At 32.9% G+C, this 7781-nt stretch overlaps 1 long non-coding RNA gene across 1 annotated transcript; it reads left to right on the top strand.

Moving 5' to 3' along the window:
* LOC108662195 lies at positions 2542 to 6435 on the top strand. The gene is made up of 4 exons (XR_001927997.1): positions 2542 to 2626; positions 3913 to 4138; positions 6107 to 6151; positions 6278 to 6435. It is a non-coding gene; the product is annotated as an uncharacterized LOC108662195 (long non-coding RNA).

Raw genomic sequence — 7781 nt, 5'->3', positions numbered from 1 at the left:
ATTTTCGACTTACCTATTACATTTTTAGCAAGTTTCGAGATTTTTGACAAAAATGACGAAAATGCCCCTGTTTTCGAAAAAAAAAATGTTATGTTATGATTTGGAAATGATTTGTAATCCTTCGTATTTTGATTATTTGATAACTATTGCTCACCAGGGAAGTGCGAAAGTTGATACGAGAGCCTTGCGAGGTTTCGATCGACATTCGGGGTGAAGAATGTTTGTCGAGGCTTCGCGGCGGTTGTCACGGGCTCGATGGGGAGTTCTGGGTCGTGACATGATTGCTTTCTTAGTATGTTACATCACATCATTTTTGACCCTTGGAAATCATGTTAAAGCAGCAACACCAAATCTCAACTTCATATCATAAATCCAAGTCTTAAAGGGTACAAAATTTGGACTACATACGTCTTTAGGGCTCACACAGTGATGAAGTAGGGATCTATTCAATCACTCCTTTCTATCGGTTGACTAATAGCACATATAGTATGAATGTACATTATGGTGGATCTTCTATTTAGGGTTTGTCACGTCAACATCACCATACAAATCTTGGTCCAATCCTTGCAAAAAAGATTGACTTGAATCCCTTAAGATTCAAATTCGGCTATCACTAGCTCCATGGAGTGTGGATAATTTCCATGTTCGACTTTTACGAGCCTTATCTTGACTTTAAGTCAAGGTGACATTGCTAAGATCCTTGCTTACAACTCATGTGACAAGGGGATCACAAAATGCTTGGTACCTTGTGATTGTTTAAGTCTTATCCCACAAACTACCATAGCGTTGGGGCGATTATCCTATGTGAAAGGAATAATCTATAAAACCAGGTTACAATAATTACTTTAGATATGTGCCCTAATTAATTAACAACATTTGATCAAATAAGTCAATACAGACTTAATTTATTGATTGTTCAAAAACAATAGTACCTGAATATCAAATGTGTAATAACCATAAACCCCAAACATGCTTTTGGAAAGCATTTCTAGCTAGAGGTTTAGTGAATCTACTAACATATCAATTGTGGAAATGTACTTAAATGCAACAAGACTTCGTGTAATGATGTCACAAATGTAGTGATGGCGAGTATCAATGTGTTTGGTTTTTCCATAATACTTAAGATCTTTTGTATAAGCTATGGCAACTGTGTTGTCGTAATAAAGTACAACAACTCCACTAAGATGCCTAGTAATGTTCAAGCTTTGCAAAAATCTCCTTAACCAAACCACTTCTTGTACTGTAGCACAACATGCTACATACTTTGCCTCCATAGTGTATAAAGTAGTACAAAGCTGCTTCTTGCTATTGTAAGAGATAGCTTTGCCTACAAGTATAATAGCATATCTTGAAGTAGACTTTCGATCATCTTTATCACTGGTGTGATCAACATCACTATATTCGACCAATTTTAATCATCCACCTTGATAGTATAAAGCCAAATTAGTGGTTCCTTTTAGATACCGTAGTATCTTTTTGACTGTAGCCCAATGGGCAATCCTAGAATTTCTTTGGTACCTACTAACCATACTAACTGCAAAAGTATATGTCCAGTCGAGTACACATCATAACGTATATTAGACTTCCAATAGCACTTGCATATGGCATGTTCACCATTTATTTCTTTTCTTCTTCAGTTTTAGGACATTGGTCCATGCTGAGATATAGACTTTCTCCATTGTAGTGTCTATAAGCTTGAAGTTTTGCATATGGAATCGTTTTAAAACCCTTTGAATGTAATTTTCTTTAGACAAACTCAAGAACTTTTTAGAACGACTTCTTGAGACCTTAACCCCGAGGATGTATTCAGCTTGTCCCATGTCCTTCATCTCAAAAGTGGAGGACAACCAGTTTTGAGTGGTGACAATTAACTCCATGTCGTTCCAAGCTAATAGGATATCATTCACATATAATGAAAGAATAAGGAACTTATTCCCTAATCTCTTTACATATACACAATAGTCCTTTTCAATTATCACAAAGCCTATGGAAATGATGGCTTGATGAAAATGAAGATACCATTGTTGGGATGATTATTTCAAGCCATAAATAAAACGTTTCAAGCGACACACCTTGTATTCTTTTCCTTTGGCTTGAAAACCAATTGGTTGATTCATATAAATCTCTTCATTGATTTCTCCATTGAGAAATGCAGTTTTTACATCCATTTGGAACAATTCCAAAATCCAAATGTGCCACTATAGCCAAGATAAGGCGAATTGACGCAAATCTCATCACAAGAGAAAACATCTCTTTATAATCTACACCTTTTTTAAGTGTAGCTAAGGGTGAGCAAATGTGAATAGAATTGAACAACCGAACCAAACCGAAATGAGTTCTATTTTTTTGGTTCGATTAGTTTAGTTTTTTGGTAGTTTAGTTAGGATAGTTTGATTATTAAAATTAATTTGGCTCGATTTTAGTTACGAAAATTTTTAATAGAACTAACCGAACTTAAGTAAGGGTATTTTGGAGATTTTACATGAAAAATAAATCCTAAACCTAATCTCTTCTCCTCTTTAGTTCTTATCTCTGCCGTCTCTAGAGTCCAGACTCTCCACCCTCTTCTATTCCTTTTTTCTTATCTTTAGCAAGTTGTTGCCATCCTTCACCTTTCCCACATCAAGTAAGTTTTTCGGGTTTTTAGTTCCTCTTCTCTTTCTTTTGTTCTATGTTCTCTTAGCTTGAAATTTTGGTTAATGCTTGCTCATGGGTGGGTTTGGTCGATGAGTTTTTTGGTGTTGGTTTTTGGCTTTTTGCTACTTGTTGTTGATTTTTCTTGGATGGCGGTTTGCTGCTGGTTGATAATTTTTTTGGTCTAAATTTGGACTTCACTTTTAACAATTATAGAGCTTATAAGATAAGTGAAAATGTTGGCTTTCGAATGAATCTAATATAATATTTTATTTTTCATTTTTTCTAAAAAATAAATTTAACCAGATCTAATATTCATAATAATAGCAAGATAGATAATATTAAGGTATTTATCTGTATTTGAAATACTTTTGGACTAAACACATTATAAGTTTCTGGCTTTAATATACCTTTAGACATTATGTTTATATGTGGTGGGATGTACACCGCATCTGGATTAGATTAGAAAAAAGTATTTTGAAAATAGGAGAACATGAAGGATATATGGGTTGTTTTATCCTGAGTAAGTTCTTAGTGGCAATGGATCACATCATCTTTTTTGCCCCAACCAAGGCAAAGCATTGTCATCAATAACCCTTTATGCATTTGGCATTAAAGAAAGTGTTTTATGGAATTGCAAATATCCAGCATTCTCATCATGAAGTTACCAATTTGCCAAGCCAAATCTAATGGGGTAATAAAATTGTAAAAAATTTTCTTCTTCCATGCCTTAAGGCTAGGAAACAACTATAAATAATGTATTGGAAGCTGTGCTTTTCTTGCGTTTCGAAGAAAGTGAGCTAAGTAATTCAACATTTTTTTGTTTCTTTTCTAGCTAATTCTCTAGTCATCTTGTTATGTGAACCCGACTAAAGCCGAGTTAACTGGCAAGGTGGGAATTTAATGCAATGATTGACTTAACCTAAACATGAAGAATTTATTTATTATAATTTCTAAAACTTAATTTATTTTTTCTCTATTTGTGGTGCTGAGATGTGAGAAAAAAGTGATTGGACAAATTAAGTGGCCAAGTAAAAGACTTTTACTATTTATTTAATTTACTCTTGACTTTTACTATTTGTTATTAAGTATAAAGGCCTAAAATCATCTATAACAACAATTAACAGGTTTGGGGGTTAATATTAGGAGATATTATTATGGGTACATTAAATGATTATATTTGCTCATGTTTTTTTAATATGTGCTATTAATGACAAATTCTTTAATAGATTCTTGAATTACATATTTGCTAATTAATTAGTTCTTTTTGAGTAATAGATTGAAGATTTCAATGGCAAGTGAAAGCATAATCCAACTCCTACTCCTAACAATGCTGCTACGCAGCTTACGCCTATTGGCATGCCATCATCGTCACCATCACCTACTACACAACAAACTATAATCTCCACTAATGAAAGTGATGCTGTCAATTCTAAGAAACGGAAAGCACTTCCACTGAGGTCTAAAATTTGGAAACACTTCACCAGATTCGTCAATGATCAAGGTGAACATAAAGCTAGATGTAATTATTGTGATAGGGTATTTTATGCTAATATTAAATATAATGGCACAACTTCATTAAAAAATCACATGAATTCTTGCAAAAAGTTTCCTAGTTTTGCTAATGATTCTGCTTAAACTGAGTTAGCTTTTCAATCGAGCGATGGGTCAATAGGAACTTGAAAATTTAGTCAAGAAGCCATTAGAAAGTCTCTAGCTAAGATGATCATCAGAGATGAGTTGCCTTTTAGATTTGTAAAAAGGGAAGGATTTAAGGAATTTGTGTCAACTTCATGTCATAGATTTATTGTGCCATCACGATGGATTGTTGCTAGAAATTGCTATAACCTTTTTGTTAATGGAAAGAACCATGTCAAGCATATATTGAGAACATCTTCTTTTAGAGTTTCTCTAACCACAGACACATGGACATCAATTCAAAGAGAGAATTATATGTGTTTTATGGCTCATTTTATAGACAATGATTGAAAATTACACAAAAGAATTTTAAACTTTTGTCCCATTTATAGTCACAAAAGTGAGGCCATTGGGAAAATCATTGATAAATGTTTTCGTGATTGGGGGATTAGTAAGGTTTTCACTATTACTGTAGATAATGCTAATTCCAATGATGTTGCAATAACACATATAAAGAAAAAATTGAACTTATCAGGAAATAGTTTTTTAGAAAGCAAATTTCTACATATGAGATGTATTGCACATATCATTAATCTCATTGTTATTGATGGATTGAAGGAAATGAACGATTTAGTTGCTTGTATTAGAGGGGCAGTTAGATATGTGAGATAGTTACCTGCTAGGTTAGCAAAGTTCAAAGAATGTGTTGAGTCTGCAAATATTCAATCAAAAAATTTGTTGCGTTTGGATATTAGTACTAGATGGAATTCCATTTCCTTGATGTTAGAAACAGCTCAAAAAATTTGAAAAGAGCCTTTAATTTATTTGAGGAAGCCGATGCTCAGCATAGAATTGATTTGTTGATGGGAGATGAGATACCTAAACATGGGCATTGGGAAAATGTTGGAGCTTGAATATTTTCTTGAAACATTTTTACACACTCACAATAAAAATTTTAGGTACTTCTTATGCCACTATTAATACTTTTTTTGATGATATTTGTGGTGTTTATTGCATTTTGAGAGATAGACAAAGACATCCTAATGTTGAGTTGTAAACAATGGTAAAGAGAATGACAGAGAAATTTGATAAGTATTAGGGAAATATAGAAACAATGAATAAGCTACTTTATGTTGCCTCTATTCTTGATCCAAGGAAGAAACTTGTATTTGTAGAGTTTTGTTTAAGGAAAATGTATTCGAATGAACAGGCTTCATCGCTTTGTGTGAGTTTGAAAAAAATAATGGAAGAGTTGCTTGTTGAATACCAAAAGAAAGTACAACCTCCTCTTAAGAGAGTTGGTGTTAGTAGCCAAATTTTAGAATTTGATGATGATATTGACTCCAGTGCTAGTGTTGCTCTTCTGAATGAATTTCAGAGATATAAGATTGCAATTGGTAAGGAATAGGATAAATCAGATTTTGAGAAGTATTTGAGTTTAAATGAACCTGATGCAACCGATAGTGATGACTTTGATGTTCTCATTTGGTGGAAACTCAATAGTCATAGGTATCCTACTATTGTCCTACTAGCTCGTGATGTATTGGCGATTCCTCCATCCATTGTTGCTTCATAATCAACTTTTAGCACCGATGGTCGTTTGCTTGATGCATATCGGAGTTCTTTAATGCCTAAGATAGTGCAAGCCCTTTTTTGTGCTTAAGATTGGCCATGTGGACCTTTCTCTTATCTTAATGACACTGAAAATGATTTGACAGAGCTTGAGAAAATTGATGAAGGTGAGTATTTTATTTATATCATCATTTCATTTTTGTTGTTTCAATTGTTAATATGTTAATGCTTTATTTTTTACTTTCTTGTTTATGTATTTTAGAGTTGTCAAAGATTGCAGTGGATAATGTACTTGATAATCTTTAAGGTAATCAAGTAATGTACTAATGTTATCTAATGTCTATTTGAATTTATAAAATATTTAACATGTTCTAACTTATTTTTTTAATCTATTTGAAACTAATGATTTTTTTTATTTTTTTCAACTTTTAAGGGTATAACCTATATTTATGCTACATTGCTCATAGCATCAAAAGGCATTTGGAGAAGAAGTAATCTTTGAAGATTATTTGCGTTCAAGACTATTTATTGTTGTTTTTATCCATTGTTGAAGACTGTAAATGATTTGCTATTTTTTGTTGAAGACTATTTGTTGTTGTTTTTATCTATTGTTAAATACTGTTAATGATTTTTTGTTATTTGCTCATGATTACTTATTGTTTTTTTTCTCTATGTTTTTAATTATTTAATATTATTTATATCATATAAATTATATGAGTATCTATTTTATTTATTATAATTTTTTATTATCATTTTAATATTCTTGTAGTATTGATTTATTTAAAAAAATGCAGCATAAATAAATATATACAAACAAAAAAAATTTATCAAGTTCGGTTTTTGAAAATTGAACCGAATCAATCGAATTAGTTCAATTTCACTTAGTTCGGTTATTTGTATAGTTCGGTTTGATTTTGGTTATTTTGAAATATGAGTTCGATTAATTTAGTTATTAGATATCCAAAATCGAACTAATCGAAATAATTGTTTGCACACCCCTAGGTGTAGCCTTTTGCCACTAAACGAGCCTTATGTTTTTCAATTGATCCATCTGTTTTGTGCTTTACCTTCAAAACCTATTTTTTTCTGATGGCCTTACACCCAGGTGAAAGGTCAACTAACTCCCATACTTGGTTTTCAATCATGGATTTCATTTCATCTTCCATAATAGTAAGCCACATGTCTGATGATGGTGAGTTTAGAGCTTCCTCATAGGAACATGGTTCATCAGCATCCACAAGAATACCTAAGAAAGACTAACCTTCTATCTCGAATCGTTTATGGGTATTTGCCCACGTTCATTTCTTCGTAATTGTGAATCTTGGTGGAGCTTAAGTGGTGTACTCCCACAAACCTCAACAGTCTCTTGGATAAAACGTGTTTCCACATTCATTTCCTTATGTTAGGATATACTTTCTTGAGGTTCCTCTATCTCATAAAGCTCAAGGCTTTCTTTAACCTCACCTATGCTTAAGAAGTCATCCTCTAGAAAATCAACATCATGAGATTCCATCTCAGCTAGCCCTCTATCAGGTGTTCCTCATACATCACGTAGCCCTTAGAATGTTTTAAGTATCTAATAAATACACACTTATTAACTTTAGGGCCAAGTATCCCATATTTATGAGATGAGTAATGTATGTACTCTGTTGATCCCTAAAGACATAAGCCTTCCAAATTGAGCTTACTTTCATTCCATAACTCATAAGGAGTTGTGGGAACAAATTTTAAAGGCACACGATTGAGAATGTATGCTGCAGTCAAAAAGACATCCCCCAAAAACTTATTGAAAGGTTGGCTTATGCCATCATTGACCTAACCATGTTTAACAAGGTACGATTCCTTCTCTCTGCAACACCCTTTTGTTGCAGAGTTCTAAGTATCGTTAATTGTCTACATATTCCCTTTTCCTCACATAATTCTTTGAACTGATCAGA

The sequence above is a fragment of the Theobroma cacao genome, chromosome 5, assembly GCF_000208745.1.
Source record: "Theobroma cacao cultivar B97-61/B2 chromosome 5, Criollo_cocoa_genome_V2, whole genome shotgun sequence".
Taxonomy (NCBI): Eukaryota; Viridiplantae; Streptophyta; class Magnoliopsida; order Malvales; family Malvaceae; genus Theobroma; species Theobroma cacao.
The sequence above is the reverse complement of the archived record's forward strand: the minus strand, read 5'-3'. Positions and strand labels throughout refer to the sequence as shown.